This window comes from Coenobita brevimanus, chromosome 6 (genome assembly GCF_032717465.1).
Source record: "Coenobita brevimanus isolate Jiangsu-jjx chromosome 6, ASM3271746v2, whole genome shotgun sequence".
NCBI classification, from domain to species: Eukaryota; Metazoa; Arthropoda; class Malacostraca; order Decapoda; family Coenobitidae; genus Coenobita; species Coenobita brevimanus.
This window is the reverse complement of record NC_136959.1, coordinates 51,423,224-51,448,561: the sequence shown is the minus strand read 5'-3', so window position 1 is coordinate 51,448,561 and position 25,338 is coordinate 51,423,224.

Genomic DNA, 25,338 nt, shown 5'->3' with positions numbered 1-25,338 from the left:
TCAAGTGATCCTGACCGACCCGGTGAATTACACACACACACACACACACACACACCACCGCAATCTAACTAATAAATTCATGCTGTGTGTGTGTGTGTGTGTGTGTGTGTGTGTGTGTGTGTGTGTGTGTGTGTGTGTGTGTGTGTGTGTCTGTGCATCTGTTTGTTTCTCTCACGAGAACGGTAATAGATATTGACCTAATTCATCTTGCATTAGGTCAGGGTCAGTCCAGGGAGTGTCAGAAAAAAATGACGTTCGAGCGCGACGAGACGGCGCGAAAACTGTCGGAAATCGCGACACACGAAAATATATGAAAAAAAAAAATCAACTTTCTGGTCAGAACTGGTCACTTTGGGATCAATAACTGTATGGAAACAAAGATAATGGTATTTGCAAACATTTTCTAATGGAAAGGCTATTAGTTAGTCCTGCTAATTTCTGCAGGCAAGCATTAGTTCATCATAATATACACTTCCTTCAATACATTCTGCCAATTTTACATACCCTGTTTAGACATCATCATCATCATTATCATCACTGCACCACATCATATTAAAGTTTTCCATTGTGGAGGAATGGATAAGCAAAACCTCACCACACTGGCCTAGGTCGAGTTGACAAGGTATTACATTTACGGGATCGGACGCTTGGGTATATTTCGGAGATTTCGTAACATTATTTAGGCCTATTTAGTGATTTATTTTGCACATTACGTCTTAATAACCTCTTGTACGTTACTGATGTCGACATTAAAAAGATTTTTGGTAAAAGATATACAGAAGAGTGCTAGTGTGTAAAATGAATAATAAATCGCAAAGGAGAATGGTGTTACGAACTCTCCCATATCACGCTGAATAAGGGACCAATTCGGTTGTCCTGCTGAGGTGCCCGGCGAAAAAGAAAATCTGAGTCATCGTACTTTGCCAATATTTAAAGAGCTTAACCTTTAATTCCGTGGCCTCTACACACTCACTCACCCCACTGCAACGCCACACACCAGCCCGCTTTAGGTTAACCAGTATTCACCCTACTGACTCGGCGATTACCTTGTACATATCCTACGCACATGTTGCACACCCATTACGCACATGCTGTACACATCCTATGCACACCCTGCCCACGCTGTAATCCTCCTACCACATCCTGTAGTCTACTCTTCCTTGGCTCCCTGCACACACCCTATACGCACCTTGTATACACCCTCCACACCTATACACACGCTGTAGACACCATATGCACACCCTGCCCACCCTATGCACATTTTCTGCGCAACCAATGAACTCTCGATGCACTACACACCTTGCCCATCCTAGACACATCCAGTAAACAGCCTGCCCACTCTATGTACACACTATACACACCCCATGTACCCCTTTCCTAGCACATTCCTCCCCTCCTCTTTCTGAAGTGAGTGTAGTCCCTCCTCACCCCCACAAGGCAGTGTATTGTGGTTTAATAGCCCATTAGAGGAGCGCTCCCTACACCTTTATCTGCCCTATCCTACCCCACACCTTCATCTATCCTACCCTTTTATCTACCCCACCCCACCTCCTTTAGCCTCTCTATCTTACCCTACCCTGCTCCACCCTTTATCTGCTCCACCCTATCTCTTATCTATCTTACCCCTTCTTCTGACCTACCCTACCCCACCCATTCCCTTTATCTGGCCTGCCCTACCCCATTCCTGCTTTAGCCAACCCTTTGTCTGTCCTCCCCCAGCTCTTTATCTGCCCTACCCTACACTTTATCTGGCATGTCCTACCCTGTTCTGGCCTGCGCTGCCCTGCCTGCCCGACACTATCCTACATTACCCTACCCAATCTTGCCTTGCTCCTTCCTGCTTTACCTTGATCTATCGTGTCCTCTCCCGCACTGCCCTGTCTACCTCTCTCACTCCTTTTCTCTTTCCTGCCTCTCCCCTTCATTTTCTCTTCTTCCCTCCCTCCCTCTCTCCTCCCCTTCCTCTCCCTATCTCCCTCTCCCTGCCTTCTTTATCTTCCTCAGTCATTCTCTCCTCTCACTCTTTATCTTCATGGTCGTTACGTGACTCCCGATTTGTCTTCCTTTGCCCTCCATCATTCACTCTTCTTCCACTTCCCTTCATTACTCTCCCTTCCACATCCCTCCATTATTCTCCCTTCATCCATCTTCCTCTATTATTTTCCCCATTTCCATCTTCCTCCATCATTACTCTATCTTTGTTTTCCATTCCCCTCCATCCCTCTCCCTCTCCTTTTCTGTCATCCACTCTTTGCTTTCCATCTTTCATCCATCTTCCTTCACTCTGTATCTTCCATTCCCTATCCTTCCTTCTCCCGCCCCCTCTATTTTCTATTCCTTAATTCTATACCCTCCCTATCTCTATCGTTCCTTCTATCCCTCGTTATTTTTATCTCTTACTTTCTTCTTCCTCTTCAGTCTTCTTTTACCCTCCATCTTTTCCTCATCCCTCTGTGTCATCTGCTTACCTTTACATTTCCTTCTTCCTTTTTTATCTTCCTCCGTCCTCCCTTCTATATCTTCCACTATCCTATGTCCTTCCATCTTCCCCCTCCATCTTCTGTTACCATCCATCCTCCTGTCATCCTCTCCTAATTTATATAAACCACAATCCTTCCTTCCACTCTCTCCTATCTCCTATTTCCCTTTATCCTTCTCTCCTCCTTTTCCGTCCACTATTATCTTCCATCCTTCCCTCTCCATCTTCCAGTCACTTTATCCTTCCCTCTTCCCTCTATACTATTACCTTCCATGCTTCCTCTTCCATCCTTCCCTTTTCCTCTTTATTTTTTGCATCCCTCAACAGAAAATTCATGAAGTAAAATTGTTTAGGATTTCTCGTTTTGACTCACATTCCCTCCCTTTCCCTCACCACTCCTCGTTTCCATCTCTTACTTTTCCTCTCCTCTTTCTCCCCCTCTTCTTCATCGCCTACTCTATTCTTCCTCTCCTTCTCCCCCCCTCTCTCTCTCTCTCTCTCTCTCTCTCTCTCTCTCGTTGGAGGTTCAGGCCGTGGGTTTAGTAGTGAGGCCTTTCAGAAATTTTTACGTAGCACGTTTATATTGCAGTGTGCACAATAATTTTGCGGGCAGGTCAGGTGGGGTTGTGATGATGATTGATTGATTCATTGTGTGTGTGTGTGTGTGTGTGTGTGTGTGTGTGTGTGTGTGTGTGTGTGGTACAAGCATCAGAGTGGTGTGAATAATATTAGAGCGAGCAGCTGCTGACACAGTGAAATATTTCGTGCATGATTATGTGTGTCATTAATTATCAGGGATGGTTATAGATTAGCTCCCCCTTTACAGTCCAACACACTATTTTTCACTTATTATTATATATGTTTGACTCTGGGCACTGACTTAATAACCCGTCACATCAGCCCCAACATTTCTCCCATGTCGCACACACACATGTAACCACCAAGACATTATTACCCACCGTCCATACTGAATACATGCCAGGGCTGTCAAATACTGTACTGGTGTGACAGCAATAGCGCAGGTATTTTGTGATACGAATTTGCAGCCTGTAGAAGTTCTGTTCAATCTGCTTTAACGATATTCAATTTATCAAACTGTTTTCTGCCCCAGTCTAGGATCGAACTAACGTCCTTTTGAGCAGTATACTACCTTTCTGTCCATTCTGTCACCACCTTCCCCATTATACCATTTACCTTCCCACTCTAAACCACCCTCTCCTCCCCAAGTCTCCGACCCTGGATTCCTCTCTCCCTTCACCCTGGTCCCCACGTCACTTCCTTCACATCGTCTCCCACCCCAGTTCCTCATCCTCCCCACTCGGTCCCCACCTCAGTTCCCATCCCAATCCCCGTAGTCCTCACCTCAGCCTCCCATTGCAGTCCCCACCCAGTTCACCATCTCAGTCTCAAGGCAAGTTTCAACCCCAGTCCCCACCCTGATCTCCTCAATCCCCATCCCAGTTCCCTAATCCCCATCCCTATCCATCAGTCCCCGTCACAGTCCCAAAGTCCCCGCTCCAGTTCCCCACCCGTCCGTATCCCAGTTCCCAGTTCCCACCTGTTCCCAAACTCAGTCCCCACCTGTTCTCACATCAATCTCAATCCCACTCTCCACCCAAGATCCCACCGTCCCCGTCCTAGTCCTCTCATCTCAGTCCTCATCCCAGTTCTCCCCCCAGTCCCCCACCACAGTCCCCATCCTGGTTCTCCCCCCAGTCCCCCACCACAGTCCCCAAACCAGTACCTCCCCCAGTCCCCCACCACAGTCACCATCCCAGTACCTCCCCCCCAGTCCCCCACCACAGTCCCCATCCCAGTACCTTCTCCCAGTCCCCCACCACAGTCCCCATCCCAGTACCTCCTCCCAGTCCCCATCCCAGTACCTCCCCCCCAGTCCCCCACCACAGTCCCCATCCCAGTACCTCCCCCCCAGTCCCCCACCACAGTCCCCATCCCAGTACCTCCTCCCAGTCCCCCACCACAGTCCCCATCCCAGTACCTCCTCCCAGTCCCCCACCACAGTCCCCATCCCAGTACCTCCTCCCAGTCCCCACGTGCCTTGTTGTGCCGAGTGAAAAAAATCGGTGCCGTCATTTGCACTGTGCACGGCTGCCCATTAATTTAGATATATTGATTACTACTTTGTTATCTCTCTCTCTCTCTCTCCTTTTTCTTCCCTCCAATACTCTCCTGTGTCACTTCCTGCTTTCTCCTTTCTTTCTGCCTTACTTCTCTGTCGCTTTTTCTGTCTGTCTGTCTGTCTGTCTCGACCTCATTCTGGGTCTCTTGGCTTTCGATGAATTTTTGCTCTAATTCAAATTTCTTTCTTTCTCTACTGTTTTTCCGTGTTTACTTCCTTTCATATTCCTTCCAAACTCTCTCTCTCTCTCTCTCTCTCTCTCTCTCTCTCTCAGATCTAATTAACCTAACATATTGGATTCTGTAACTGCGAGGCACATACACTAATCTCCTACAAGCAAAACACACACACACACACACACACACACACACACACACACACTAACTACTCTCTCTCTCTCTCTCTCTCTCTTACACACACACACACACACACACACACACACACACACAGCCTTATCAGCAACGTACTGTAAAAATAAGAGAACAATTTTTAGTATCATCCTACCATAACCAAATTAACTTTAATATAAATCAGCAGACTGAGGAAATATAGACTGGAAACTTATGGTCCTATTACTAAATCTGCGAGTGGACAAGATATTATTATTATTATTATTATTATTATTCGTGATAATTTCTGAAGCATGCGATGGTGATACCGTAGAGTACGCGTGACCTTTTTTTCATCGTTACTTGCTAAACTCTGTAATGTGGGGTACAAATTAATCACATCAAATAATTCCAGTAATTCCAGTAATGATTAAAAATAAACTAATTAGGTGCTTCCTTACACCTTCGCGCACTCGCTTTTAATAACACGGTGGGCTGTTCTGAAATCTGAGACAGGTAACATAATTAGTGTGGTTCCATTTAGACTCAGGATTTTTATTTTTCGTTCTGGGTACTTTAAGGTGGTTTTATTAATTTTCGAAGTCCCTGTTCATGCTCACATTATACAGTATGTAGTATGGGAGGCTTCGTAGCTCCTCTTCCAAAGCGATTTATTTTCCATCTAACGCCCTACCGTTCTCTTTTATGCTGTTTGTAGTATTTTAACATCGACAATGTTTGCATCAATAACAAAGGAGAGGATATTTAGGTGTAATGTGTAAAATAAATCGCTAAGGAAGAGGTGCTATGAATTACCCGAAGTCAGTTGATATAAGGTCGTCAAAAGGGTCAGGACATCTCGCAGGTTGAATGGTATAATAAAAACAGTGATAATAAAAACAGTGGTAATAAAGACAGTGAGAACAGAAACAGTGATGATCAAGACAGTGATAGTAAAAGTGATAATAAAACTAATAATAAAAACAGTGATAAGAAAAACACTGACAATAAAGATAGTGATAATAAAAACAGTTATATGAGACAGTGATAATAAAGACAGTGACAATAAAAACCCTGATAAACATGGGAGAGTAAGAAAAAGTATGGAAAAAGATGGATTTTTTTTTTTTAATGAAAGAATTTTGTGTTTGTTTATACCTGTTTGAGGAAGTGGCAGTGCTCACAAGACTTCCTGGATGACTGGGGATACGGAAGGAAAAAGAATTACCTGCATGGAACAATTATATTCAAGATGGGAAAGGAGCCGTGATAGTGGAATTAATGAAGGCTATGTCTCTGCCCTCAAATCATAGGCAAGAGAATAATTTATAGGGAGAAAAACGTACAATGCCTTTCTCATCTTTGGAATATTTGCCAGCAGAGAAAAGTAACTCGTGGAGGAGATGAAATACTAAGTTACCTTTTGTTCCCGACTGTACAGCTCGTGAAAGGAATGAATAATAGTATTACTTTGATCAGTTTACCATTAGCAGTTTCTCCTCTGGCACCGCTCTTCACAATTCCTATAAAATCTCCTTCAGGCATTTTAGTCATGCACGGAGTTACTTTTGCCTGTTTTCCTGTACGACTGATTAAAAGATCAGCAAGGAAATGGAAAGAGCTTTCCGCTTTCCTACCCGATGCTTAAATGTATGTACTGTAGTAATGTGAATTGGAAGGACAGCCAGGTAGTGGAGGACAGAATGGCATGGAAGTAGTCAGTCTGTGGGCACCCCTCTTGGGATTAAGACGTGTGATTCTAGATGAGGCTAGGGAACTGATAGGAGATCCAGCTGGCTCGATGAATTTTTCGCAAAGGAGTATGACCAGGGTTTGGCACCATATTTTAACTTGGCAGTCGTCAGACTGACTCTGTCAGATACAGAAGGTGAATGTGACGCTACGTGTAGAATATGTTTCGACCCATCAGGTGTAGCCATGATTCTGGGGTCTTGAATGGTGAGTGAATGGCAGTGTGGCTCATTCAATTAAACAAATTTTGGTTAGCATCTCATTCAATCATTTTTTTGTTGGCTCTCTGGACGCTACCTCACCTCACCTAGGAGTCAGAAAGGAGGTCTGATGATGATGATGATGATGATTATCATCGGTTAAATACTAGTCAGACAGCAATTCTTTCGATCAGTATGTAGGGATCAAGTCGGTCCATCAGTTAAGGACAGCAAAGTTTGTGTGACCTATGTGTCTGTGTGACTATAACCTGAGTCTCTCTCTCTTTCTCTCTCTCTCTCTCTCCTTCCTTTCTCCTCTTTCCCTGTCTTTTCCTTCCTTCCCTCTCTTTCCCCTATCGCAGTGATCCCGCTCTCTATTTCTTCCCTTCTCTCCCTATTCCTTTCTCTCTTTCCTCCTCCTTTCTCTCCTTCCCCTCCTCCTCCTTCCCCTCCCTACCTCCCTCCCCTTCCTCTCTCCATTTATCCCACTATCTGCAATCTTTCAGTGTCTGTATAAATGTCTTCTTATCTCTTGTCCTCACTCTTCCCTTCTTTTACCCATTTCTCTTCCCGTCCCTCTTCCTCCTTTTCAACTGTCTTTTTTCTTTCTCCTACCGCTCTCTCTCTCTCTCTCTCCCCATACCTTCTCCTCCTCTTTTCCGTCCTCATCTTTTCCTCTCTCCTCCTCTCTTCGCACTCTCTTCATGTCCTTTCCTCCCTTTTTTGCTCTCTCTTCCCAACATTCCTTTCATTCTCCTTTCACTCTTTCTTCCGCAGTTTCTTCCAAGTTGTCTCTCTCATCTTCCCTTCATTCTTTCATCCATTCCCTTTTCCTCTCTCTCTCTGACCCCATTGTTCCCATCTCCCCTACAGTACATTACCCCCTCCCTTTCCTGCTCTTCCTTCACCCCTCAAAGAAGGGGGGGGGGATGGTGGGATGGGGAAGGGAGGGGGAAAGGGGAGGAAGCAAGGGAAAGAAAGGAATGGGGAGGGGGAAGGGAAGGAGAGAGGAGGGGGGGAAATGACGATGAGGATGAGAGAGGCGGAAGGGGGAGTAGAGGGGAGGATGACTGGGGAGAGGAACTGGGATTGGTGGAAGGGGTGGGGAGGAGGAGGTGAAGGGATGGGGAAGGAGGGAGAGGGATGGAGGGAGGGACGTGGGGATGGGGAAAGGGTGAGATATAAAGGGAAAGGGGTGAGTGGGGGGGGGGGTGGCAACCGAGGTTAGTGCAACTGGCGCCGTTCCAGCCACCCTGACTTCTCCCTCACTCTGGCTCCTGCTTCCTCCCTCCCTCTCTCCCTCCCTTCGTCCTCCTGGCTTATTCCCCCATCCCTCCTGGCTTCTCCACCTCTTCTCCAAACTTCTTTCCTTCCCTTCCTTCCTTCTCTCTCTCTCCCTCTCTCTAAATTTATTCACTCCCGCCTCCCTGTTGACTCCTTCGTACCCTTTGACTCTCTTTTGTCACCCAATATTATTTCCCGCTGCAGGATTCGACCCTCTATCCATCAGATCCACACCCACACTGGCCAAGTACGAAAACAAAGGTGTCTGTGGTGATACTTGTGTACCGTACAAATCAGGGTGACGTAATGATTGTTTTATTATTTCTGTGTGTGTCGGTAGTCGTGTATGTCGTCACTAGAAACTCGTGTTGTGTTGCGGGGACGGGTCAGTTGGCTAGTGTGGGCGTGGTTGTGGCATCTAGAGCAGGGAAGGAATTACCGATGCAGGGTAGATACTGATAACACACAAACACAAACACACATAAAAAATAACCCGATGGAGTGAAAATGGGGCGTTATATAAGGGTCATTCTGTATTATTCTTGCACGTGAATGGACATACTGCCACCAGCCACGGCAATCGTATAACGGAAGCTGAACACGGTGTCACTTCTGGAAAGCTCGTGTCACTGCAGAGAACCAAAGCTCCTAACTTTGTTTATATTTTTTAAAGAATTATTTGAAGCTATGAGGCACAGTATTACCATATACCTCTGAAGTAACTATAACTCCTTATCAAAATATAATACAGGAGACCAAGGTCGCATTCTTTCTTGAAGATCCTTAAATCTTCAAAACTGGTACCCCCACGACATTACATCATTCACTGACAGTTCTTCCGAGGCTGCCGGAGTCGGGCATCCTTATATATATGACTGACACTGCTTAACCCTCCTGGATAATGCAATATTGTATTTAGCGTAGAAATATTATAATTGTGATTAATTTTTGTCACAGCATCGCACCATTCTCATCTCTACATGCACATTACTGAGTTAGTCCTGAATGCAAGATCAATTGTGGATTTGCTCAGTCATAACAATACTGTTCAAGGCCCAATTAAGTTGCTCTGGTCAAAGAAACACAGGATCACTAGAAGAAGGATTTTAAGAAAAGAAAAAGTGTGACACTAAAGGCGCTTAGGTAGAGCTGTCACGTTTGTAAGAAAATCTACAGTGGTCTAGAAAGCAAGACTGTCCACACACATAAAATAACACACATGCGTAACTGGGGGTGGTGCTGTCGTGTAGCGGAACGTACGTAGAACCAAATTTATGCTACATGTTGAGGTCAGGTATGTTGAGCAGACTTGTCATCCATAATTTACATCCTCACATAGCTGGTGCCTGCAAGTGACTTGATACAGGGGTCTAATGGAGTACAGCTACACATCTCCTGTTTGGGGACTCACTACATACAGTACAGAGCTTCTAAACAGGGAGTCAAAGGCTTTTCGTCTGATTAGCTATCCTCCTTGGACTGACTCAATTTAATTTTCATCTCTTCGCTGTACTCTCTCTCTCTCTCTCTCTCTCTCTCTCTCTCTCTCTCTCTCTCTCTCTCATCGCTCGTTTATCCACGTCCACCCAACCGCTTATCTTCGACGCATCCGCCCCCGGCCATTCAATTATCCATCGACACGCGCTCCACCTCTCCTGCACTTATCCTCCTTTACCCACCGACATTCATCTCTCATGTCCAGTGTTATTCCTTCCCCGTTCATATATTCGCTTTATAGCATGCTGGTTGGTGGTAGGAGGTGGCGACCATCATCCACTGACTTGAGGTAATGCTTTCTACTTCCTCCTTAGGCGATTACATTAAGGGACAAGACTAATGGTTTCCTGTAACCCAGAAAACTATTTACAACGCTGGATGGTAACCATATAACCAGATAACGATGTGATGTGGGACCTGCTACGATGGTCCTGTTAAGTGGGTGGAGAGACCATTATGCAGCATCTGTCCGCGTACCAAACCTCGCTGTGGAGAGGCGCTGTCCACCACGAGGGAACATCGGTTCACTGCACTGGACGGTCCTGCAGGGGCGATCGCTTGCCGTCGGTTGATAGGTCTGCTTGACCTGACGCACCTGGGTTACTTTATTACTATTACTAATGCATTGTAGTGATGAAATGGGACGCCTACGCTTGGTGGCGCCAATATAACCGGACTGTCCCGCTGCCAGTTATACAAACGTCCCTCAGCTCCTCATCTCTTGCGAGGAGGATAGTGAACTACAGGAAAAGGGCAACTTCAGCCTGTAGTCCACAGGGTTTACGTCCAACCGTGACTCGGGGCACAACAACAGAAGCAACAACAAAAATAACAATAACAACAACAATAACTTATGGACTCGCCCCCCACTCCGCCCACTCGCCTATCTGTTGGCAGGGGCGAATCCACCGTGTTAAAAAGGGATATCCAAAGCTTTTCCATTTTCTCCTCCACGGACGACAGCCACACATTCAAAATTTAGAGTCCTATTCGACGTGGCTTCAGGGGTCTCGTAATAGTTCCTAATTAGCAACAAATTTCCGCATACTTCACCTCAGCAACTTCTGTGTTATCGATGTTAAATATTTCGATATGAAGACGATGGGAAGAGCACTCTAGAGATTGTTAAGGTGTAATATACAAACTAAGCCAGTAAGGAGGAGCAGTTATGAAACGTTTGTCGGTAGCATCTCTGCCTTGGCGACCTGGCCTGCACATGACACCTGAGTATTCTCCTGTACGTCATTAAGGCAAAAATATGTCGATAATAGAAGGATATAAAAACAGCTGAGACTATCCACGTGTAAGAAGCATAATAAACCACAAAGAAAAAGGTGCTACGCAGCTTACAGTGTCACTATGAATACGATTCAATGAGAAGGGCTTCAGTGTGGTGATTAGCATCCCTTCGGTACAGTGACGTCTTTTGATAGTTTATTCTAGTTTCTGCCAGACAATTTTGACCAATTTAGGGGAAATCCCAAACCATTTAATCTGATGATGTCCTTTATATTTTACCTTCACTCTTTCCAGATGGTTTTATTCAACAGAAATTTAATGTTTCATATTGGAGGAATCAGTTAACATTGTTTCTACATCAGAACATTCAAAGAATGAATAAAGTCGTCTGCAGATAGTATGGACAGCTAGAAAACAGGTAATCTAACTGAAGGAGTTGTGAACAGGCTAATGCTGCCTTTATCAAAATCCCTCTGGTTCGAAAAGCAATTTACACGCTAAATTAAATTGAAGTGACAACATCATAAGCTACAGCCTAATGTCACCTTACAGAAGACGTTAGGCTAAGCACCAGAAGAGAAGGAAAACTCAAGACTTACAATATTTCAAAATTTCAAGATTTAGAGGCAAACAACCCCACAGTGGGTACACCTAAAGTTTTCGCTTATCTACAGAACAGTCACAATTTTAATGGAAACGCAGAAAAAAAAGCTGTAAATGGGAGAGGTGTGGACGCCGATTTTACATTTTGGTAAACCATGAGCAGGGAACTATGATTTTTTTCTTCTTGAGGGTGGGGGTGAACAGCTGTTATAATTTTCATGAACATAAAACTCAGATCTGATGGAAATTTTGCTTCCTATAACCCGGAACTGTAAGTGAGCTGAAAGGAAACCAGTAATAATCACCTGTAAATCCATCACCATGACAACTGCTATAGGCTACTTGTAAAAAAATATTATCAAAGTCAAAGAATGTAAACAACACTCACAGGCCCTGAAGATGTGCTGGAATTGAGGTAGATGGGGGTAGGAAGGAGGGGGAGGAGGTAGTCCATTGCAAATCAGAATTACACTAAGTTACGCCTTATTCTTCGTTACGACTCCTTCTTCCACACCTGCCCATATTACCCCACTCAAATGTCATCACCTGTATGTATAGTTAATATGGTCTATAGTTACAGGTGATGGAGTTAGAGTGAGGGAGTATGGGCAGGAGAGAGAGAGAGAGAGAGTAAAATTCTGACATGGAATGGGTTAATCACTGACGCTGGAGTGTGTCTTGCAGTACCCCCTCCTGTCCCCCTCCACCACACAGCTCCTGACACCTTCCTCATGGCGGTGCGTAGACTCTTCTCTTTTACTCCATGGATCGAGGAGAAAAAATAGGACAAAAGAAATCGCACTGCACACACTTCGTACTTTGTCACTCACCTTTCAGAGTACGTAAAAGTGTTGAGGCTGTATTTTAGGTGGTTTAGGAGGCTTCGTAGCTCCTCTCTCTTTGCGAATTATTTTGCATATTGGACCTTAAGTATGTTAAAGCCGTTCTCATATCCACATACTTTGCATCAGTAACATACAAAGGAATAATGAAGTGTAATGTGTAGAATAAATCACGAAGGAAGAGGTGTTACGAATTCATCAAAAGCACTTAGAATATGATCATTTACCCGGACACACTCTTGATCAGGCACATGGAGCGCACTTCACAACCCTTGTAATGTATTTAATTTTGCTTGTCATAATCACGTATGGCCCAAAATTCACACAAAAATCAACATTACCACGATGTGCTTTATCAATGTATTCACACGTACAGGACCAATAGTTCTGAAATGCACCAGCTTCCACGTCACTGCACAAACATAGGCCTCACCACGATTGCCATTTTTTTTTTTTTTTTTTTTTATCCACTGTGTGCTTCCACCTCAAGAATCTCGTATATTACTTTGACGCGATGGATGGTCAGTGGAGAGAGAGAGAGAGAGAGAGAGAGACGTGCAGACAACACGAGAGAAAAAATGAGACTAATTGCAAATGTTGGTTACGCTGCCAGTGAGCTGCCCGTGTTACACTCTCATTGGCAGGGATGGGGACTCAGCCGCCAGACTCCCGCTGATTGGCTGCTGGCTGGCTGGGCACGAGGAGGGATGGAGGAAGCTTACTCACCGTCGACAATACCTTAAAAACAGTAACTGGGACCATCCCCAACATTTTAATCTGGCCTTTCTTCCCTACGTTTGCCCTCTGCAATTAACTCACCCTCTTCTTTCACCCTCACTTTTCTTTCTCAGTTTTTAAACCTTCGAGCCCGGGGAAGTTCTTCCTTCTTCCACTCGAAACTGGTGGTATGGATAGGCATCTTCATCGGACTTTGCACCATAGTGTCTTTCCTTGTATCTGATTGCGAAGTTTAAGGCATAGGGAATATGCTGTAACTTTCGACGCATCTCCAAATAGCAATATAGTTCGATAAGGCCTCGCAGTTCCTCACGATCCCCCACAGAAACCATGCGATGTGTTTACATAGTGCTTGGTGTAATAATGTGTATCAGTTGTATATAAATCATGTGTACAAATACAGTCGAGTAATATCAGTGTGAAATAGTACTGACAGCTTTTTTTAATCCCCTCTATCTGATGGTGCATTTCATCTCTTATTCATGGTGCTTCCAAACGATTTTGATGAGCTCTGTAGAGACCATCTGTATCACGGAGTTACAAACAAGCTCCATTAACGCCTTCACATCCTAATTTTTCTTCCCAAGCTAAGTAAAATCGTCTGAAAATACCAACAATAAAAATAATGCATCATCGAACTCAAGGGTTTATTATGCAGTTCATGTGTTTAAAACTGGCTCATAACGAGAAGCTAGTGAACCACTGGGTTAAGAATTGCGTGAACTAAACCAGGAATCATGAGAGTCGACCCTTTTTTATTCGTATTTCCTATAACATGAGAGGCCTGGTAACATTTTTTTCTCAGCGAGATATTTTGTTCATTGCACCCTGATATTGCAGTGTATGCTGTTTATATCCATTAACGACGGTACAGCTTGAATCAGTATCATACATGCTGATGATGTAGGGCAAAATATGCAGGTGAGAATGAGGTGTTAAGAATCTCCGAAGCCAAAGGGAAGACGAACCTCTATTGAAGCGCACACACTTACTCGAAACGTGGAGTTGACAAACGGAAACGAAGCACAGGGCTAATTCTGTTTCACTGCGAGCCGAAACCTTTGATGGAACTCAGTGCCTCGCTTACTCTGGTCGATCATATTTAAGCAAGTGATTCTGCGCTCTAAAGAAATGAATCAGTAACTTTATCGCACAGACAGAATCATATTACGCTTGTGTCGTTTAATTTACCTCTCAGACGGAATCACATTATTATTTTACCTGACAGACGGAATCACACTATGCCGGAATCGTTTACTTCACTGCACAGACGGGAACAGTTTACAGAGTGATGCTATAAATGATCTATCTATCTATCTATCTATCTATAGCCCGACGCCCTAATCCCGCAAAGGGTGGCCGCAGACAAAACGCCTCCAAGTCACTCTGTCACCCACCATTTGACTCCCCTCCCCCCAACTCACCCCCCCCTCCCTCATATACCTCTCAACTCCATCCCTCCACCTCATCCTCGGTCTACCCCTCCCTCTCCCTCCCTCCACCTCACCTACATACACCCTCTTAGTCTTTCATTCTCCATTCTCTCCACATGTCCAAACCACCTCAGTGTATTTCTCCTAATCTTTTCAACCACATCCACATCTACCCCACAACGTTCCTTCACTTCTTCATTCGTCAACCTGTCCCTCCACGTCACTCCACATGCTCCTCTCAAGTAACTCATTTCCACTGCTCTCACTCTTGACTTGTTCCCCTCTTGCAAGGTCCACGCCTCGCTTCCATACGTCAGGGTAGGGATCACAATACCATCATGCAGTGACTTCTTAACTTCCATACTCACCTCCTTATTTCTCATCACTGCTTTCAGTGTACCAATAACCTTCCTTCCCTGCTGTACCCTTTCACGTACTTCATCCCCCAAAGTTCCATCCTTACTCATCACACTACCCAAGTACTTGAATGCACTCACATTCTCCATATCCTCACCATCCAACCTCACTGCACACTCTGTGACTTCATTCCTCTCAAACACCATAACTTTACTTTTGTTTACATTAACTTTCAGCTTCCTCCTCCTACACACTGTCCCAAATTCATTCACCAAACCTTGCAACTCCCATTCATCTTCACTCAACAATACTGTATCATCAGCAAACAGCAACACCGGAAGCTTCCAAATCTCACCCTCATTCATTAGGGCCACCCCCACATCCACTGCCCTACCTTGCACCTCCTTTACAACCCCATCCATATATATATTAAACAGCCATGGAGACATCACACACCCCTGTTTCAGTCCCACATTGAGATCAAAGAACTCACTCAGCTCACCATCCACTCGCACCGTAGCCCTAGCTCCCTCGTACATACTCTTCACAGCACTCAACAATTTCCCCTCCACTCCATATATTCTTAATACCTTCCACATACCTTGCCTATCTATTCTGTCATAAGCTTTCTCCAAGTCCATGAAGGCAGCATACACTTTCCTTCCCTTCTCTAGATACTTCTCCACTAAACATCTTAGAACAAATATCTGATCTACACACCCTTTTCCCTTCCTAAATCCCCCTTGTTCTTCTCCAACTAGCTCCTCTGTCATATGCCTAACCCTATCAATGAGTATTCTACCATATATTTTACCAGTCACACTAAGAAGGCAAATACCCCTATTGTTACCACATACTTCTCTCTCCCCTTTTCCTTCCTTCATGAAAATAGAAATAAGACATACTGGACTGTGGAATAATAAAATTATTTTGATGTTGGTTACGAAACCAGAACACGGACATCCCTACAGGCAACACGACAATTCTAATTAACTAGAATCAGTTTTAACCTGACAGAACTGCATCATTTCTTTAACTCATGTATTAAATTGTTGTTGTACGAAATTCCATGAGTTTTAGTTATAAATCTCTTTGGTTACTAGTCAAACCAGCCCTCCAATCTTACAACATTTGACCATCAGTTGAGTCGAAAGAGGTCAGGGATCCTTGTCAGGTTAGAACACACCTATACATTTTTTTTTTTTTTCACACAAGCCCGGGAGCCTCACCTATTCGTCATCCGTAAGTAAGCATCCTTTAGCATACCACTGGCAGTCAGACAGGACAAGGGATATTTATTAGATAGGCGTTTGAAGGCATAATAACAATTAGACACGAAGAGTCGTAGGCTATATCAAGAACGAGGGTGCGAAGGTGTGGACAAACTCTTAATTTCTGACTCTCATTTATGGAACACCTGTATTCGTTAGACGTGATTTGCCTGCATCTCACATCAGTATAGTCAGCAACGAAACAAAGATCACACTTATTTTATCATCATCACATGCTTCAGCAGTTATTGTCAGTAATCGGGAGCTTGTCCATTCCATTCCTTTCAGTTCTGGTAAGACATCTCCAAGTTCGTTTCATTAATAGGCGTCTTCTCATGTCTTATTACTGACGGTACTGTTTAATACATTATCCACTAATCACTGTGTTAATTTTGGCTACTGGAAGACAAATCCTGACTCTTATTTTTGTTTCCCTTTACTTTCAGGTGAGTGTCAAACATCTCTAAGTAGAAGATAAACACGGAATTCAACAGTGTAAGTAAGCAATGGTCCTACTACTAAATCTGTCAAGTGTTTTACGTATACAGGCACTTCAGTTGGTACAGTACAAGGGATAGCGCATTGTGGATGATGTGGCACTGATGTGTTTGTTTTTATCTTAGTTTCAGGGTATGAAGTGGCTATCCAAACCTCGTTATAATGGTGAGATCACAGTGCTCGGGACTCCCGTTACTTATATAATGGTTGATATAATATCATGAAGTCTATGTAAGTATATTACATCCATAGCAGATTTAATGGCAAAGTTTGTGATATAACAGGATAATAGCGCGTATCAATGACGTGGATAACTGCTGGAACTTGGTTTGGGTTTGCTGATATATGGTATAACGAAGCAATGAAGAATATAAGTTAAGAAACTGTGTTGAGGCACGAGGTGCATACATTGCACAATAAATAGGAAACAAAATATCACACGCAATACGCTTGAAAAATATTAGGTCATGTCATGAGTGGACCTAGACGGAGTTGAAAGGGTTCGAACCAGTCGCTTTTTCCTTATGACGGTCGACAAATTAATGATTACCGTATATTAGATAAAATTTGCCTTAATTAATCCTGTTTTTCCTATGTGACATTTTTATTAATCCAGCTAAATTATGAGGAAACTCTTCGCTGTGGCAGGCAAACTTGTTATTAAAGATGCCACCTTTACCCCGCCCTCACACATGCTTCGTCTCCTTCTCTTTCCATCACCCTCTCTCACATTCACCTTCCATAACACACACAGACACACATACACACATACTCTCTCTCTCTCTCTCTCTCTCATCCGAACACATCCACAACACGCCCACACTCACCCTAAAGCACACATTTTACGCTTAGCCCCCCCCCCACACACACGCACTCTTCTGCTTACAGTCTCTCTCTCTCTCTCTCTCACACACACACACACACACACACACACACACACACACACACACACACATCCTTTTCGCTTTCCACGCACCCCTCTGATACAAATGCATTACACTGAATTGGGGTAATAATTATAATGAGCAATATTAACACCCCTCTCCACTCCTCGTCCTTCGTTTCTCATTTTCTCTTCTTTTCCCTCATCTCTCTCTCTCTCTCTCTCTCTCTCTCTCTCTCTCTCTCTCTCTCTCTCTCTCTCGCGTCTCTTTACCCTTGCTGGTGTGAGAAGCTCCAGGTGTTCTTCATGAGTGTAGTATCCCCCCCCCCACTCTCTCTCTCTCTCACTCTCTCTCTCTCTCTCTTATATTCCAACATTATTCATAACACATAAAAAATACAGATTATAAGGTTTCTAGACAAATTCTACTCGTGCTAAAAAAAAAAAAAAACTACACATTTCCTAGAAGTTATCCTTGAAATTAGGTACATATATACAAATTAAAAGGAATAACTTTATAAACAAAAGTACTAACTCTGTCTACTCAAACTCTCCCTAGCTTCTCTCCCTTTCTTTCCCCCCTCCCTCTCTCTCCCCCACCCCTCTCGTCCCTCCCTCCTCTCTCTCTCCCCCACCCATCTCGTCCATGCTCTCTCTCTCTCTCTCTCTTTCCGTGTCCATTCTGCAGGGGGGGGGGAGAGGAAGGGGGGGAGAGCCTTCAACTTTACTACACTTACCCCTCACTAGTACAGCAGCAACGTATATCTGGCAACTTTATTCACAGTACCTTTTTCATATGGGACGTACGACCTTTCGAGGTATCACTTGTCCTTGTAATGCAACCCCCCCCCCTCTCTCTCTCTCTCTCTCTCTCTATCTCTCTCCAACCTCCCGTCCCTCTTCCTCAGATCGTAAAAGTAGTTACTGATGATCCACAAGTTAAGCTATTCTCTCCAGTTTTTTTTTTTTTTTCATTCTGTTCAAGCTACTACCAGACGATTTTACTCCACTTTGGACAGACCTCTAGCAGTAAAGGGGTTAATGAAGCCTGTATCTCACTCCGCCAGTTCGAAAAGTCCCTCCAAAGCTGAATAAAATCGTCTGGAGATAAGAAGAATGAAAAAGTTATGGCATTGAAGCGGTAAGTTATATCTTGCCCGAGGTATCAGCAATAATCCTCCTTTTACTTTCTAACATTAAATAAATGGCGTAGCTTTTCTGTTTATATTTGCTGGAAAAATATGGAATGATGCTGATGACTTTATCCTTAAATATCCTATTTCATCTTTAATTTTTCCCTCACTAAAAGTTTTCTATTCGGAGTAGCATTAAACAAAAGTTTTTTACTCGCACACTCTAATTTGCAGGTTTTGCCAAATCGTAATAAAAGTTTCATGTCTGTTACATTCAATTTCAAGAGACGGAAAGAATTCAGCATTTTTCTGCAAGCCTGGGAAGTCTTACATATGCTGAGATATTGTCCATCGCTCCCAGCTAAATGTATAACTGGATTCGCATTTCCTATTACGCATTTTGTAATATTTTCTACTGCATTCTATTGTTGTATTATTTTGTGTCCTTTGTATTCTTCATGCTGCTGTATTTTATTCCACTGTATTCTTCCTTGCGTCGCGACACGCCGGGTATATGAAAGCGGTGATTGCATACTTTCTTGTGGTTATGACCCTTCTTCTTGGTGAAAGTTTTCAATTGAACGATCACCATGCCCTTACTGGCAAATTATACCTTGACAGGGTGTATTTACCCCTTCAGTCGGATGACATCCTTCTTAGTTTAATACCTCCACCAACGAGAGTTGGAGAAGGTTATGTATTCACCCCTGTTTGTTTGCCAACAAGATATTAAAAAAGCTATGGATGGATTCCAATAAAAATTTATGGATATGTGGTTTATGGCCCAAGGAAGAGTTGACTAAATTTTGGTGGAGATCTGATTTCGAGTCCCGGTTCAGGACCGTTTTTTTTTTTTTTTTTTTTTTTTCCCAACATCTCAGAAAGTTATAGATGGAGTTCAGTGAAATCTTGTGGATATGTGGCTCATGGGCCAAGGAAGATTTGATTACATTTTGGCGGTGATCTGAGATGTCTGGTATAGGCGTTGGCGGAGGTATGCGCTCTCTGATGCTCTCTAGTTCTTCCTGTCTCCACACGATTTTATTTAGATTAGGGGAAACCTACTGAAGTGGAAGGGTTAGCTTAATCCCTTCACATCTACAGATCCTTCCTAAGCTGAATTAAATCGTCTGGGGACAGGAAAAAAATACAAAAATACGTCATCGGAATGAAGCTATTAATACCCAGGCCCTGCACCACCACTCACCACCACCCCAGCCCGTCCCGCCCACTCCTCACATTATCTGTATTATACTCCCCTTCTCACTCCGTCATCGCTCCATCCCCTCTTTTCTAGTTCACACTGAGGAGATAAGAATATTGGATATACACGTGATCTGAATTTGTCCTAAACTGATACGATACTGTTCGTAATAATACTTCTGAAAAGTTTCTGTCAAGATGTGGAAGATAAAATGTCTGTCTCATATTATATCATTAAAAATATTATCAGTGTTGAACTTTACGAGAACAGAAATATTTCTCGTAAATTTTATGAAAAAATAGTTTTTTTTAACTTGCATGAAGGCATATTCATTAGGTATGTCAATATTAACAGCAAAACCACACTTCTTGCACCACGCATACATTACGAAATAGTTCACAATGAAACGTACGAACAACTCACTTTCCATTACTTAGTCTGATAATGAATTTTTCATTATAATCAGACCAACATAAACTGAAGACTAATCCCTAGTAAAGAAGCGATTAATGAGAGCCACTTCTAACATCTCCCCTCCATAAGTCTCTCTGAAGCCTCATTCTTCTTCATCATCATCATCATCATCTTCTCTCCACCACCCACCGTCTGTGTATGTTAGGTACCTCTCTGCTGCTGTTGTTGATGATTAACCCTGGTCTATCTGGCCAAGCAGACCTATCAGCCGCTGGCATGCAACCACCCCTGCAAATCCATCCCGTGCGGTGAACCGATGGTCTTTTGTGGTTGACAGCATCTCGTGACATCTTATACGCCACAAATAAGGAGACTGGAACCTTGATTCATGCATTCCCTTCTCCTCTGATTCTTGTCCCGAAAATATCTGTGTGCTGATGGGAAACTGGGTTAGATTGAACCTTTTTTATCATGCTTTCGTGCCCCTTCCTCTTTTCAAAATAATTTTCTTCGTCTTCATGTTTCTCGCTCTCCCTTCATTTTATCTATCAGTGCTTCATTTTCTGTTCCTCGTCTTTCCCATTTTCACATATTCTGTATTTTTTCTTTTTCCTCAGTTATATTATCTTACTCGTACTTATTCGATTTCTTCTCCTTGTCTTCCCTATCTTCTTTACATCTTCCCTTCCCTCCCTGTCCCACGCTCACCCCCGCCCCAACCAACCACCCACATACGCCAACCTCTGAAAACTTGTGAAATCTCAGCCTACAAGTTTTCTCCGGCACGATTATGGAAGTGTGGAGGGACGCGGCTCTGGCATGGAAAGTGTGGCGGCGGGAAAATTCGAGGGAGTGACTTTACCTTGTTACTGCGAGGAACTCTTGGCACGTCTATTTAAACCCTTCAATCCGATTATATACGTATGTTTTAATTTCATGCATCATACGCTTAGTTTTTATTTTTTTATTTTTTTTTTTTTCAATGCGAGGAAGAAGGAACCAAAGGCCATGAGCCCGCAATAAAAGTTCTCTCCAAGAGAAAAACAAAATACAAGAGAGAGCCAAAATCAAAATCCGATCATTTCGAGATGCCTGGACACACTGCGTTTGAAAGACTGGAGATCATAGGCAGCAGGAAATACAGACAGAGGGAGACAGGTGATTTTATTCAGCTTAAAGATACTTTTCGAGGGTGTGGGGGGGTTAGATTATAGCTCTCATTAACGTCTTTTGTACTAGAAATATTTCTTAAGTTAGTTGGAACCTAGTGGTGGCCTGGTTGTAATAAAAATATCTTATAGAAGTGATGGGGTTATGTAATGGAGTGTGAATTGTTCGTAGGCTTCATCGTGAACTGTTTCGTATTGTTTCATTTTGCAAGGGGTGTAGTTGCGTTTGTTATTGACCTGATGCGTAAGCTTTCATACAAATAAGCAAGTACAAAAGTGTTACAAATGAAATAGCTTCAGGACTGTAACATGGGGGAAGTTGGTAAAGTTGCTAAAGTCTACGGGAGTTTATAGTTACCTTTCCGAAAAACACTAGTGACTGACAGACAGATAGAGCCGTTCTTAGAGATAATCCCGTATTGATAAGTGTAAAGTTTAACATGGCATGCAATATACGGACAGTTAACACACACACACACACACACACACACACACACACACACACACACACACACACAAACACACACACACACACACACACACACACACACACCAAACAACAAGGAAAGAGAAAGTCAAAGGCCGAAACAGAGAAATGGAAGTAAGTCACGAAACAGACATGGGGGGAAAGAATAGCTACAGGGGGACGGAGAAAAGACAGAATATACGACGCAGCAGAACTGACAAAAAGCGAAAGGGCACACAGAGAAAAGGGAAAAGATCAAACGAAGGGAAAAAGTGTAGCGCTTTTTGTTATACCCTCACCTCCTCTAACCCCAGTCGCCTCAGTTGCTGGCCAGGTATAGTCAGACTGGAAGGTAGATTTGACTATACTCCTTTTCCTTTAACTTGGCCGAAAATTGGTATCTTTACATCTAGAATGCTGAGTTGTAACAATCGATTAACACTAGGGTATGATGCTAGTCATGAAGAAGTGCTATAAAAATGATTTAGAGCAGTATTTTTTTTTCTTCTGCCACGAAGCTACGTGAAATAAGCTGCAGAAGGACGAAGGTGAAAGATCTAAGGGTTTCAAGATGACTTATTCTTACCTCACAGCCAACTCTCATTGAATTTTATGCAATCAAGACTCAGGATTCAAGGCGTGGGAATGGTCCAGTTCCGCCACGTGTAAGCAAACCGATTATAGAATGGCAACAATGAGACGATTGTGATACTTCCCCCTCCCTACTCACACCCTGAAAATTACAGCACTGGGAGCATCATCATCATCATCATCTTTACCAACATCATCATCATCATCATCATCTTAACCCCCATTCCCCCTTCCATCGGGTGAGAGGGAACCAGAAACGGAAATAGGTGAGAACAAAATAAAAGCAGGAGAACTATCAAAGAGAGCTCAGTAAAAACAGACCACACACCCATCAGTCATCAGTCAAGCTTTTGAAATTCCCGGCTTCACTTCGCAGCCCAAACGATTCACACAGACTTGGGGTTCATTATGCGATATTTTCTCTGTAGTAACTGTGATTCGTTTTTACAGGATAGACAAGAAAAGGAGGGTGTAGAGTTGCCCCATGTCTCCTGTTGCTCCTAGGAAAAAAAATCTGATTATGCGGAGAAAGTTATCATAGGCTGTAATTTGTTTTCAGGAGGATGAACTAGGGCGGGAGAGTGTGGCGTCCTTTCGTGGATCTAGTACTTCCTGTGAAAGCAAATGGAAGCTATGACAGGGAAGACTGCTTGCTGTGACAAAGATTCGGTCTGTTTATCATCTTGCAAGTACAGTAAAGTTGTGATTGAGATAAACAGATAGACAGAGACAGATAGATAGTTAAAGAGAGAGAGAGAATATCAAAGTTGAGTAATCACCCACTTCGCCAAAGGTCTGCGTTAGGCCAGAAACCCAACAAGTCAGCTTTCACCGTAATGTCTTCACCCAAACGAGGCTCAACATCGCCGTGAAATCAGCGTCTTTGATGGCTCCTAGATTAGCTTCTCCCCCGTCAGTTGGCGTTCCACGGAGAGCAGCGCTTCCTTGGGTAAATTCCACTGGTTTATACTCCCATACTCTTAGCTTTGGGTTAGAGAGTACGACTGATTGAGGTTAATGTGTATACAGCCAGCCTCCTTAAACTGAGTGAAGCGGAGTCAGTGTACCAAAAAGGGAGGGAAAAGGTTGAAATAATGAAGAAAAGGAGGAAATGGAGATAACAGGAAATATCGCTAATACAAGAGAGAAAGTTTAGAAGGAAGAGAAAGGAGAAAAAGAAGACATTAAATATGGCCAACATACAAAAACATAGGATCCCCCAATTTGTGTCTCTGTATAATTTGACTTTTGACCTCATAAAGCTCATTAAAATGACTAAATAAAAACGAAAATGATGTTTGAGCATACTAGCTTAAGTGACAGTCGTGCCGTGTTTGATAAGAATTGAAGAAAGAAAGGAATGGAACCAAGTTGAAAATGTGTTTGGAAGAAAGAACTGAGGAGGAATGATTGAGATGATGTTAAAAGGAAAGAATACACGAACATGTAATAAGAAAATAATGAGAAAATAAACAGTAGGTAGAAGTAGAAAAACAAAACAATGATGAAACAAGGGATTGAAAGAGAAACGAGGAGGAAGATAAAGACAAAAAAGAAAAAAATTACGAAGTAGGAGAGACAAACAGGATAAAGATGGGAAAAGATGAGGAGAAGATAAAAATCAAGAGACGACTGAAAGGATCGATGTAAAATTAAGCGAAAAATAAGATTAGGATATAAAGAGAAAAAAAAATGGGAGGATCTATGTGTAAAAGAGAAAAGATGAATGAAGGCGCAAAAATACGATAAAGAGAAGATAAAGACTTGAGATAAACGAATGGACAGATAGTAACTGTATCAATCAAGCTAATGGTATAAATGATTCCCTCACTGTCAGCCATTACACCACCGCGTTCTCAATTTTCCCTTACAAGTATAACTGCATAAACTTCATTAACTTGTAACTGTAGCCTAACATAACCAAATCTAACTTAACCCAACCTCACTAACTTAACCTAACCCAACACAGCGTCACCTTGACAAACCATCATCAACAGCCTACCCTACCCTACTCTGCCCTACCTTTACCTAACCAGCCTACTTTAACCTATCCTAACGTCATCCTAGCCAGCTGTCATAGTCAAACCCTACCTTACCTTACCCTGCCCTACCCTACTGTACTTTACCCTACCCTAACCAAACCTAACATAACTTAAAATATTCTTAGTGTAACTTAACCAAACCTAACCAAGATTCCCTGAGAAAACAAAATCTTCAAACAGACAGCGTTTCTGAAACTTATGGTACAGTAGGATATGAGGTGGGATGGTGGGTTGTAATGTGGTGTGATGTGGTGTAGTGTTAGGTAGACTAATGAAGAGTGGTGTGGTGTGATTTCGTGTAGTGTTAGGAAGCTTGGTGAAATGTGGTGTGGTTCAAGGTAATGTGAGGTGGACTGGTGTGGTGTGGTATGTTGTGAGGTAGGCTGGTGTGGCGTGGTATGTTGTGAGGTAGGCTGGTGTGGTGTGGTGTGATGCAAGATGATGTGAGGTGGACTTTTGTGGTGTGGTATGGTGTGGTGCTATGTGGTGTGAGGCGGGGTGATTTGGTTTAGTGCGGGGTGATGTGGGTTCGTACGGCGAAGTGTGGTGTTGTGCAGAGTAGCGTTGTGTAGCGAGGTGCGGCGTGGTGTGCTGTGGAGTGACGTGGCGAGATGTGATGTTGTGGGCTGTGGTGTAGTGTGGCAGGCGTCATGACACTGGCCCTCGATATTCCAAAAGCAGTTCTATACCACCTACGCCCGACGTGCCTGGAAAGTGTCGTCAGTACTGGAATTGGTGTATTGTGCATCGTGGGCCCTGACTTGCCTGCTGGTG